Source organism: Schistocerca cancellata, chromosome 2, assembly GCF_023864275.1.
Source record: "Schistocerca cancellata isolate TAMUIC-IGC-003103 chromosome 2, iqSchCanc2.1, whole genome shotgun sequence".
Taxonomy (NCBI): Eukaryota; Metazoa; Arthropoda; class Insecta; order Orthoptera; family Acrididae; genus Schistocerca; species Schistocerca cancellata.
In genome coordinates this window covers 1,099,689,939-1,099,699,505 of record NC_064627.1, presented here as the reverse complement: position 1 = coordinate 1,099,699,505, position 9,567 = coordinate 1,099,689,939, and the positions used below count along the sequence as shown (strand labels likewise).

General features: G+C 52.6%; 28 non-coding genes across 28 annotated transcripts; 20 read left to right on the top strand and 8 right to left on the bottom strand.

Moving 5' to 3' along the window:
• Positions 1-38: 38 nt before the first annotated feature.
• Positions 39-111, top strand: Trnav-cac (transfer RNA valine (anticodon CAC)). The gene has a single exon. It is a non-coding gene; the product is annotated as a tRNA-Val (tRNA).
• A 158-nt stretch (positions 112-269) lies between these two features.
• On the top strand, positions 270-342 carry Trnav-aac (transfer RNA valine (anticodon AAC)). Its single transcript has one exon. It is a non-coding gene; the product is annotated as a tRNA-Val (tRNA).
• A 193-nt stretch (positions 343-535) lies between these two features.
• Trnap-agg (transfer RNA proline (anticodon AGG)) lies at positions 536-608 on the bottom strand. Its single transcript has one exon. It is a non-coding gene; the product is annotated as a tRNA-Pro (tRNA).
• A 402-nt stretch (positions 609-1,010) lies between these two features.
• Trnav-cac (transfer RNA valine (anticodon CAC)) lies at positions 1,011-1,083 on the top strand. The gene has a single exon. It is a non-coding gene; the product is annotated as a tRNA-Val (tRNA).
• A 158-nt stretch (positions 1,084-1,241) lies between these two features.
• On the top strand, positions 1,242-1,314 carry Trnav-aac (transfer RNA valine (anticodon AAC)). Its single transcript has one exon. It is a non-coding gene; the product is annotated as a tRNA-Val (tRNA).
• Positions 1,315-1,508: 194 nt separating this feature from the next.
• Positions 1,509-1,580, bottom strand: Trnap-agg (transfer RNA proline (anticodon AGG)). Its single transcript has one exon. It is a non-coding gene; the product is annotated as a tRNA-Pro (tRNA).
• A 402-nt stretch (positions 1,581-1,982) lies between these two features.
• Positions 1,983-2,055, top strand: Trnav-cac (transfer RNA valine (anticodon CAC)). The gene has a single exon. It is a non-coding gene; the product is annotated as a tRNA-Val (tRNA).
• Positions 2,056-2,213: 158 nt separating this feature from the next.
• Trnav-aac (transfer RNA valine (anticodon AAC)) lies at positions 2,214-2,286 on the top strand. The gene has a single exon. It is a non-coding gene; the product is annotated as a tRNA-Val (tRNA).
• A 668-nt stretch (positions 2,287-2,954) lies between these two features.
• On the top strand, positions 2,955-3,027 carry Trnav-cac (transfer RNA valine (anticodon CAC)). Its single transcript has one exon. It is a non-coding gene; the product is annotated as a tRNA-Val (tRNA).
• A 158-nt stretch (positions 3,028-3,185) lies between these two features.
• Positions 3,186-3,258, top strand: Trnav-aac (transfer RNA valine (anticodon AAC)). Its single transcript has one exon. It is a non-coding gene; the product is annotated as a tRNA-Val (tRNA).
• Positions 3,259-3,452: 194 nt separating this feature from the next.
• Trnap-agg (transfer RNA proline (anticodon AGG)) lies at positions 3,453-3,524 on the bottom strand. Its single transcript has one exon. It is a non-coding gene; the product is annotated as a tRNA-Pro (tRNA).
• A 402-nt stretch (positions 3,525-3,926) lies between these two features.
• Positions 3,927-3,999, top strand: Trnav-cac (transfer RNA valine (anticodon CAC)). The gene has a single exon. It is a non-coding gene; the product is annotated as a tRNA-Val (tRNA).
• A 158-nt stretch (positions 4,000-4,157) lies between these two features.
• On the top strand, positions 4,158-4,230 carry Trnav-aac (transfer RNA valine (anticodon AAC)). Its single transcript has one exon. It is a non-coding gene; the product is annotated as a tRNA-Val (tRNA).
• Positions 4,231-4,424: 194 nt separating this feature from the next.
• Positions 4,425-4,496, bottom strand: Trnap-agg (transfer RNA proline (anticodon AGG)). Its single transcript has one exon. It is a non-coding gene; the product is annotated as a tRNA-Pro (tRNA).
• A 402-nt stretch (positions 4,497-4,898) lies between these two features.
• Trnav-cac (transfer RNA valine (anticodon CAC)) lies at positions 4,899-4,971 on the top strand. Its single transcript has one exon. It is a non-coding gene; the product is annotated as a tRNA-Val (tRNA).
• A 158-nt stretch (positions 4,972-5,129) lies between these two features.
• On the top strand, positions 5,130-5,202 carry Trnav-aac (transfer RNA valine (anticodon AAC)). Its single transcript has one exon. It is a non-coding gene; the product is annotated as a tRNA-Val (tRNA).
• A 668-nt stretch (positions 5,203-5,870) lies between these two features.
• Positions 5,871-5,943, top strand: Trnav-cac (transfer RNA valine (anticodon CAC)). Its single transcript has one exon. It is a non-coding gene; the product is annotated as a tRNA-Val (tRNA).
• Positions 5,944-6,101: 158 nt separating this feature from the next.
• On the top strand, positions 6,102-6,174 carry Trnav-aac (transfer RNA valine (anticodon AAC)). The gene has a single exon. It is a non-coding gene; the product is annotated as a tRNA-Val (tRNA).
• Positions 6,175-6,368: 194 nt separating this feature from the next.
• Trnap-agg (transfer RNA proline (anticodon AGG)) lies at positions 6,369-6,440 on the bottom strand. The gene has a single exon. It is a non-coding gene; the product is annotated as a tRNA-Pro (tRNA).
• Positions 6,441-6,842: 402 nt separating this feature from the next.
• On the top strand, positions 6,843-6,915 carry Trnav-cac (transfer RNA valine (anticodon CAC)). The gene has a single exon. It is a non-coding gene; the product is annotated as a tRNA-Val (tRNA).
• A 158-nt stretch (positions 6,916-7,073) lies between these two features.
• On the top strand, positions 7,074-7,146 carry Trnav-aac (transfer RNA valine (anticodon AAC)). Its single transcript has one exon. It is a non-coding gene; the product is annotated as a tRNA-Val (tRNA).
• Positions 7,147-7,340: 194 nt separating this feature from the next.
• Positions 7,341-7,412, bottom strand: Trnap-agg (transfer RNA proline (anticodon AGG)). Its single transcript has one exon. It is a non-coding gene; the product is annotated as a tRNA-Pro (tRNA).
• A 402-nt stretch (positions 7,413-7,814) lies between these two features.
• Positions 7,815-7,887, top strand: Trnav-cac (transfer RNA valine (anticodon CAC)). The gene has a single exon. It is a non-coding gene; the product is annotated as a tRNA-Val (tRNA).
• A 158-nt stretch (positions 7,888-8,045) lies between these two features.
• Trnav-aac (transfer RNA valine (anticodon AAC)) lies at positions 8,046-8,118 on the top strand. The gene has a single exon. It is a non-coding gene; the product is annotated as a tRNA-Val (tRNA).
• A 193-nt stretch (positions 8,119-8,311) lies between these two features.
• On the bottom strand, positions 8,312-8,384 carry Trnap-agg (transfer RNA proline (anticodon AGG)). Its single transcript has one exon. It is a non-coding gene; the product is annotated as a tRNA-Pro (tRNA).
• A 402-nt stretch (positions 8,385-8,786) lies between these two features.
• On the top strand, positions 8,787-8,859 carry Trnav-cac (transfer RNA valine (anticodon CAC)). The gene has a single exon. It is a non-coding gene; the product is annotated as a tRNA-Val (tRNA).
• A 156-nt stretch (positions 8,860-9,015) lies between these two features.
• Positions 9,016-9,088, top strand: Trnav-aac (transfer RNA valine (anticodon AAC)). The gene has a single exon. It is a non-coding gene; the product is annotated as a tRNA-Val (tRNA).
• A 193-nt stretch (positions 9,089-9,281) lies between these two features.
• Positions 9,282-9,354, bottom strand: Trnap-agg (transfer RNA proline (anticodon AGG)). The gene has a single exon. It is a non-coding gene; the product is annotated as a tRNA-Pro (tRNA).
• Positions 9,355-9,567: the final 213 nt, after the last annotated feature.

Sequence of the window (9,567 nt, the reverse complement as noted above, 5' to 3'; positions counted from 1 at the left end):
AAGTTCGAGTGAACAAGGATCGACTCCTCGGTTCCGTCGTTTCCGTAGTGTAGCGGTTATCACGTCTGCTTCACACGCAGAAGGTCCCCGGTTCGATCCCGGGCGGGAACAGTATTTTCCTGCCTATGTCGTATTGTACTCCAGTGAGCCTCGTCGTGTGTGCATCTGCTGCATGTCCCTTCGTTTTGCAAGTACCACATTTATTGAATTTTTTAGTTACGATGGCAACATCACTACAAGTTGTCTGTGAAGTAATGTGCACTCAAGCAGTTTTCGTGGTGTAGCGGTTATCACGTCTGCCTAACACGCAGAAGGTCCCCGGTTCGATCCCGGGCGGAAACACCTTTTCATCACTTTAAGCAAGACTTACTAACATGCATCTGCTACCATCTGTACCCGAAACCTTCGTAATTGCATTCATGCGTCGGACCAGAGTGTCAATTGCTCACATCAAATAAGAAATTCATTTGACATTGGCGGCGAGCTTTTTGCGCTGACTCAGCCACTGACGTGCGATCAGTTTGCACAAAACGCTAGTGCTCGTCCGGGATTTGAACCCGGGACCTCCTGCACCCTAAGCAGGAATCATACCCCTAGACCAACGAGCCCTGTGGCACGTCGAATGCCAGTTATTGCAGTCCCTCGATGTCTTCCAGGGTGCTCTGGAAGTCTCGTTTAGGCTGGCGGGATGGGGGCGGCGCGAATTCCAGCGGTCGGCGGCCTTCCTGGGCTATTGGTACCTTCATGTAGAGCTGCCCCTGGGCTCGCACTGCCTGCTGCTGAGAAAGTGATTGCTTTTGCTGATATGACTTGCAATAACGACTGCGCGAAACGCCGCTATCTCGTTAGGGGTGCTACGGCAGACACCCTCTCGAGAACCCCGAAGACATCTTGAGCCCTCGGCTGCGATGGGTTCCAGGCTGACAAAAGAACTGTCGTGTGTGCATTCGCGGAAGAGAGAAAGGCTGAGGCAAGTTCGAGTGAACAAGGATGGACTCCTCGGCTCCGTCGTTTCCGTAGTGTAGCGGTTATCACGTCTGCTTCACACGCAGAAGGTCCCCGGTTCGATCCCCGGCGGGAACAGTATTTTCCTGCCTATGTCGTATTGTACTCCAGTGAGCCTCGTCGTGTGTGCATCTGCTGCATGTCCCTTCGTTTTGCAAGTACCACATTTATTGAATTTTTTAGTTACGATGGCAACATCACTACAAGTTGTCTGTGAAGTAATGTGCACTCAAGCAGTTTTCGTGGTGTAGCGGTTATCACGTCTGCCTAACACGCAGAAGGTCCCCGGTTCGATCCCGGGCGGAAACACCTTTTCATCACTTTAAGCAAGACTTACTAACATGCATCTGCTACCATCTGTACCCGAAACCTTCGTAATTGCCTTCATGCGTCAGACCAGACTGTCAATTGCTCACATCAAATAAGAAATTCATTTGATATTGGCGGCGAGCTTTTTGCGCTGACTCAGCCACTGACGTGCGATCAGTTTGCACAAAACGCTAGGGCTCGTCCGGGATTTGAACCCGGGACCTCCTGCACCCTAAGCAGGAATCATACCCCTAGACCAACGAGCCCTGTGGCACGTCGAATGCCAGTTATTGCAGTCCCTCGATGTCTTCCAGGGTGCTCTGGAAGTCTCGTTTAGGCTGGCGGGATGGGGGCGGCGCGAATTCCAGCGGTCGGCGGCCTTCCTGGGCTATTGGTACCTTCATGTAGAGCTGCCCCTGGGCTCGCACTGCCTGCTGCTGAGAAAGTGATTGCTTTTCCTGATATGACTTGCAATAACGACTGCGCGAAACGCCGCTATCTCGTTAGGGGTGCTACGGCAGACACCCTCTCGAGAACCCCGAAGACATCTTGAGCCCTCGGCTGCGATGGGTTCCAGGCTGACAAAAGAACTGTCGTGTGTGCATTCGTGGACGAGAGAAAGGCTGAGGCAAGTTCGAGTGAACAAGGATGGACTCCTCGGCTCCGTCGTTTCCATAGTGTAGCGGTTATCACGTCTACTTCACACGCAGAAGGTCCCCGGTTCGATCCCGTGCGGGAACAGTATTTTCCTGCCTATGTCGTATTGTACTCCAGTGAGCCTCGTCGTGTGTGCATCTGCTGCATGTCCCTTCGTTTTGCAAGTACCACATTTATTGAATTTTTTAGTTACGATGGCAACATCACTACAAGTTGTCTGTGAAGTAAGGTGCACTCAAGCAGTTTCCGTGGTGTAGCGGTTATCACGTCTGCCTAACACGCAGAAGGTCCCCGGTTCGATCCCGGGCGGAAACACTTTTTCATCACTTTAAGCAAGACTTACTAACATGCATCTGCTACCTTCTGTACCCGAAACCTTCGTAATTGCCTTCATGCGTCGGACCAGAGTGTCAATTGCTCACATCAAATAAGAAATTCATTTGACATTGGCGGCGAGCTTTTTGCGCTGACTCAGCCACTGACGTGCGATCAGTTTGCACAAAACGCTAGTGCTCGTCCGGGATTTGAACACGGGACCTCCTGCACCCTAAGCAGGAATCATACCCCTAGACCAACGAGCCCTGTGGCACGTCGAATGCCAGTTATTCCAGTCCCGCGATGTCTTCCAGGGTGCTCTGGAAGTCTCGTTTAGGCTGGCGGGATGGGGGCGGCGCGAATTCCAGCGGTCGGCGGCCTTCCTGGGCTATTGGTACCTTCATGTAGAGCTGCCCCTGGGCTCGCACTGCCTGCTGCTGAGAAAGTGATTGCTTTTGCTGATATGACTTGCAATAACGACTGCGCGAAACGCCGCTATCTCGTTAGGGGTGCTACGGCAGACACCCTCTCGAGAACCCCGAAGACATCTTGAGCCCTCGGCTGCGATGGGTTCCAGGCTGACAAAAGAACTGTCGTGTGTGCATTCGCGGACGAGAGAAAGGCTGAGGCAAGTTCGAGTGAACAAGGATGGACTCCTCGGTTCCGTCGTTTCCGTAGTGTAGCGGTTATCACGTCTGCTTCACACGCAGAAGGTCCCCGGTTCGATCCCGGGCGGGAACAGTATTTTCCTGCCTATGTCGTATTGTACTCCAGTGAGCCTCGTCGTGTGTGCATCTGCTGCATGTCCCTTCGTTTTGCAAGTACCACATTTATTGAATTTTTTAGTTACGATGGCAACATCACTACAAGTTGTCTGTGAAGTAATGTGCACTCAAGCAGTTTTCGTGGTGTAGCGGTTATCACGTCTGCCTAACACGCAGAAGGTCCCCGGTTCGATCCCGGGCGGAAACACCTTTTCATCACTTTAAGCAAGACTTACTAACATGCATCTGCTACCATCTGTACCCGAAACCTTCGTAATTGCCTTCATGCGTCAGACCAGACTGTCAATTGCTCACATCAAATAAGAAATTCATTTGATATTGGCGGCGAGCTTTTTGCGCTGACTCAGCCACTGACGTGCGATCAGTTTGCACAAAACGCTAGGGCTCGTCCGGGATTTGAACCCGGGACCTCCTGCACCCTAAGCAGGAATCATACCCCTAGACCAACGAGCCCTGTGGCACGTCGAATGCCAGTTATTGCAGTCCCTCGATGTCTTCCAGGGTGCTCTGGAAGTCTCGTTTAGGCTGGCGGGATGGGGGCGGCGCGAATTCCAGCGGTCGGCGGCCTTCCTGGGCTATTGGTACCTTCATGTAGAGCTGCCCCTGGGCTCGCACTGCCTGCTGCTGAGAAAGTGATTGCTTTTGCTGATATGACTTGCAATAACGACTGCGCGAAACGCCGCTATCTCGTTAGGGGTGCTACGGCAGACACCCTCTCGAGAACCCCGAAGACATCTTGAGCCCTCGGCTGCGATGGGTTCCAGGCTGACAAAAGAACTGTCGTGTGTGCATTCGCGGAAGAGAGAAAGGCTGAGGCAAGTTCGAGTGAACAAGGATGGACTCCTCGGCTCCGTCGTTTCCGTAGTGTAGCGGTTATCACGTCTGCTTCACACGCAGAAGGTCCCCGGTTCGATCCCCGGCGGGAACAGTATTTTCCTGCCTATGTCGTATTGTACTCCAGTGAGCCTCGTCGTGTGTGCATCTGCTGCATGTCCCTTCGTTTTGCAAGTACCACATTTATTGAATTTTTTAGTTACGATGGCAACATCACTACAAGTTGTCTGTGAAGTAATGTGCACTCAAGCAGTTTTCGTGGTGTAGCGGTTATCACGTCTGCCTAACACGCAGAAGGTCCCCGGTTCGATCCCGGGCGGAAACACCTTTTCATCACTTTAAGCAAGACTTACTAACATGCATCTGCTACCATCTGTACCCGAAACCTTCGTAATTGCCTTCATGCGTCAGACCAGACTGTCAATTGCTCACATCAAATAAGAAATTCATTTGATATTGGCGGCGAGCTTTTTGCGCTGACTCAGCCACTGACGTGCGATCAGTTTGCACAAAACGCTAGGGCTCGTCCGGGATTTGAACCCGGGACCTCCTGCACCCTAAGCAGGAATCATACCCCTAGACCAACGAGCCCTGTGGCACGTCGAATGCCAGTTATTGCAGTCCCTCGATGTCTTCCAGGGTGCTCTGGAAGTCTCGTTTAGGCTGGCGGGATGGGGGCGGCGCGAATTCCAGCGGTCGGCGGCCTTCCTGGGCTATTGGTACCTTCATGTAGAGCTGCCCCTGGGCTCGCACTGCCTGCTGCTGAGAAAGTGATTGCTTTTCCTGATATGACTTGCAATAACGACTGCGCGAAACGCCGCTATCTCGTTAGGGGTGCTACGGCAGACACCCTCTCGAGAACCCCGAAGACATCTTGAGCCCTCGGCTGCGATGGGTTCCAGGCTGACAAAAGAACTGTCGTGTGTGCATTCGTGGACGAGAGAAAGGCTGAGGCAAGTTCGAGTGAACAAGGATGGACTCCTCGGCTCCGTCGTTTCCATAGTGTAGCGGTTATCACGTCTACTTCACACGCAGAAGGTCCCCGGTTCGATCCCGTGCGGGAACAGTATTTTCCTGCCTATGTCGTATTGTACTCCAGTGAGCCTCGTCGTGTGTGCATCTGCTGCATGTCCCTTCGTTTTGCAAGTACCACATTTATTGAATTTTTTAGTTACGATGGCAACATCACTACAAGTTGTCTGTGAAGTAAGGTGCACTCAAGCAGTTTCCGTGGTGTAGCGGTTATCACGTCTGCCTAACACGCAGAAGGTCCCCGGTTCGATCCCGGGCGGAAACACTTTTTCATCACTTTAAGCAAGACTTACTAACATGCATCTGCTACCTTCTGTACCCGAAACCTTCGTAATTGCCTTCATGCGTCGGACCAGAGTGTCAATTGCTCACATCAAATAAGAAATTCATTTGACATTGGCGGCGAGCTTTTTGCGCTGACTCAGCCACTGACGTGCGATCAGTTTGCACAAAACGCTAGTGCTCGTCCGGGATTTGAACACGGGACCTCCTGCACCCTAAGCAGGAATCATACCCCTAGACCAACGAGCCCTGTGGCACGTCGAATGCCAGTTATTCCAGTCCCGCGATGTCTTCCAGGGTGCTCTGGAAGTCTCGTTTAGGCTGGCGGGATGGGGGCGGCGCGAATTCCAGCGGTCGGCGGCCTTCCTGGGCTATTGGTACCTTCATGTAGAGCTGCCCCTGGGCTCGCACTGCCTGCTGCTGAGAAAGTGATTGCTTTTGCTGATATGACTTGCAATAACGACTGCGCGAAACGCCGCTATCTCGTTAGGGGTGCTACGGCAGACACCCTCTCGAGAACCCCGAAGACATCTTGAGCCCTCGGCTGCGATGGGTTCCAGGCTGACAAAAGAACTGTCGTGTGTGCATTCGCGGACGAGAGAAAGGCTGAGGCAAGTTCGAGTGAACAAGGATGGACTCCTCGGTTCCGTCGTTTCCGTAGTGTAGCGGTTATCACGTCTGCTTCACACGCAGAAGGTCCCCGGTTCGATCCCGGGCGGGAACAGTATTTTCCTGCCTATGTCGTATTGTACTCCAGTGAGCCTCGTCGTGTGTGCATCTGCTGCATGTCCCTTCGTTTTGCAAGTACCACATTTATTGAATTTTTTAGTTACGATGGCAACATCACTACAAGTTGTCTGTGAAGTAATGTGCACTCAAGCAGTTTTCGTGGTGTAGCGGTTATCACGTCTGCCTAACACGCAGAAGGTCCCCGGTTCGATCCCGGGCGGAAACACCTTTTCATCACTTTAAGCAAGACTTACTAACATGCATCTGCTACCATCTGTACCCGAAACCTTCGTAATTGCCTTCATGCGTCAGACCAGACTGTCAATTGCTCACATCAAATAAGAAATTCATTTGATATTGGCGGCGAGCTTTTTGCGCTGACTCAGCCACTGACGTGCGATCAGTTTGCACAAAACGCTAGGGCTCGTCCGGGATTTGAACCCGGGACCTCCTGCACCCTAAGCAGGAATCATACCCCTAGACCAACGAGCCCTGTGGCACGTCGAATGCCAGTTATTCCAGTCCGTCGATGTCTTCCGGGGTGCTCTGGAAGTCTCGTTTAGGCTGGCGGGATGGGGGCGGCGCGAATTCCAGCGGTCGGCGGCCTTCCTGGGCTATTGGTACCTTCATGTAGAGCTGCCCCTGGGCTCGCACTGCCTGCTGCTGAGAAAGTGATTGCTTTTGCTGATATGACTTGCAATAACGACTGCGCGAAACGCCGCTATCTCGTTAGGGGTGCTACGGCAGACACCCTCTCGAGAACCCCGAAGACATCTTGAGCCCTCGGCTGCGATGGGTTCCAGGCTGACAAAAGAACTGTCGTGTGTGCATTCGCGGACGAGAGAAAGGCTGAGGCAAGTTCGAGTGAACAAGGATGGACTCCTCGGTTCCGTCGTTTCCGTAGTGTAGCGGTTATCACGTCTGCTTCACACGCAGAAGGTCCCCGGTTCGATCCCGGGCGGGAACAGTATTTTCCTGCCTATGTCGTATTGTACTCCAGTGAGCCTCGTCGTGTGTGCATCTGCTGCATGTCCCTTCGTTTTGCAAGTACCACATTTATTGAATTTTTTAGTTACGATGGCAACATCACTACAAGTTGTCTGTGAAGTAATGTGCACTCAAGCAGTTTTCGTGGTGTAGCGGTTATCACGTCTGCCTAACACGCAGAAGGTCCCCGGTTCGATCCCGGGCGGAAACACCTTTTCATCACTTTAAGCAAGACTTACTAACATGCATCTGCTACCATCTGTACCCGAAACCTTCGTAATTGCCTTCATGCGTCAGACCAGACTGTCAATTGCTCACATCAAATAAGAAATTCATTTGATATTGGCGGCGAGCTTTTTGCGCTGACTCAGCCACTGACGTGCGATCAGTTTGCACAAAACGCTAGGGCTCGTCCGGGATTTGAACCCGGGACCTCCTGCACCCTAAGCAGGAATCATACCCCTAGACCAACGAGCCCTGTGGCACGTCGAATGCCAGTTATTCCAGTCCGTCGATGTCTTCCAGGGTGCTCTGGAAGTCTCGTTTAGGCTGGCGGGATGGGGGCGGCGCGAATTCCAGCGGTCGGCGGCCTTCCTGGGCTATTGGTACCTTCATGTAGAGCTGCCCCTGGGCTCGCACTGCCTGCTGCTGAGAAAGTGATTGCTTTTGCTGATATGACTTGCAATAACGACTGCGCGAAACGCCGCTATCTCGTTAGGGGTGCTACGGCAGACACCCTCTCGAGAACCCCGAAGACATCTTGAGCCCTCGGCTGCGATGGGTTCCAGGCTGACAAAAGAACTGTCGTGTGTGCATTCGTGGACGAGAGAAAGGCTGAGGCAAGTTCGAGTGAACAAGGATGGACTCCTCGGCTCCGTCGTTTCCATAGTGTAGCGGTTATCACGTCTACTTCACACGCAGAAGGTCCCCGGTTCGATCCCGTGCGGGAACAGTATTTTCCTGCCTATGTCGTATTGTACTCCAGTGAGCCTCGTCGTGTGTGCATCTGCTGCATGTCCCTTCGTTTTGCAAGTACCACATTTATTGAATTTTTTAGTTACGATGGCAACATCACTACAAGTTGTCTGTGAAGTAATGTGCACTCAAGCAGTTTCCGTGGTGTAGCGGTTATCACGTCTGCCTAACACGCAGAAGGTCCCCGGTTCGATCCCGGGCGGAAACACTTTTTCATCACTTTAAGCAAGACTTACTAACATGCATCTGCTACCTTCTGTACCCGAAACCTTCGTAATTGCCTTCATGCGTCGGACCAGAGTGTCAATTGCTCACATCAAATAAGAAATTCATTTGACATTGGCGGCGAGCTTTTTGCGCTGACTCAGCCACTGACGTGCGATCAGTTTGCACAAAACGCTAGTGCTCGTCCGGGATTTGAACCCGGGACCTCCTGCACCCTAAGCAGGAATCATACCCCTAGACCAACGAGCCCTGTGGCACGTCGAATGCCAGTTATTGCAGTCCCTCGATGTCTTCCAGGGTGCTCTGGAAGTCTCGTTTAGGCTGGCGGGATGGGGGCGGCGCGAATTCCAGCGGTCGGCGGCCTTCCTGGGCTATTGGTACCTTCATGTAGAGCTGCCCCTGGGCTCGCACTGCCTGCTGCTGAGAAAGTGATTGCTTTTGCTGATATGACTTGCAATAACGACTGCGCGAAACGCCGCTATCTCGTTAGGGGTGCTACGGCAGACACCCTCTCGAGAACCCCGAAGACATCTTGAGCCCTCGGCTGCGATGGGTTCCAGGCTGACAAAAGAACTGTCGTGTGTGCATTCGCGGACGAGAGAAAGGCTGAGGCAAGTTCGAGTGAACAAGGATGGACTCCTCGGCTCCGTCGTTTCCGTAGTGTAGCGGTTATCACGTCTGCTGCACACGCAGAAGGTCCCCGGTTCGATCCCGGGCGGGAACAGTATTTTCCTGCCTATGTCGTATTGTACTCCAGTGAGCCTCGTCGTGTGTATCTGCTGCATGTCCCTTCGTTTTGCAAGTACCACATTTATTGAATTTTTTAGTTACGATGGCAACATCACTACAAGTTGTCTGTGAAGTAAGGTGCACTCAAGCAGTTTCCGTGGTGTAGCGGTTATCACGTCTGCCTAACACGCAGAAGGTCCCCGGTTCGATCCAGGGCGGAAACACTTTTTCATCACTTTAAGCAAGACTTACTAACATGCATCTGCTACCATCTGTACCCGAAACCTTCGTAATTGCCTTCATGCGTCGGACCAGAGTGTCAATTGCTCACATCAAATAAGAAATTCATTTGACATTGGCGGCGAGCTTTTTGCGCTGACTCAGCCACTGACGTGCGATCAGTTTGCACAAAACGCTAGTGCTCGTCCGGGATTTGAACCCGGGACCTCCTGCACCCTAAGCAGGAATCATACCCCTAGACCAACGAGCCCTGTGGCACGTCGAATGCCAGTTATTCCAGTCCCTCGATGTCTTCCAGGGTGCTCTGGAAGTCTCGTTTAGGCTGGCGGGATGGGGGCGGCGCGAATTCCAGCGGTCGGCGGCCTTCCTGGGCTATTGGTACCTTCATGTAGAGCTGCCCCTGGGCTCGCACTGCCTGCTGCTGAGAAAGTGATTGCTTTTGCTGATATGACTTGCAATAATG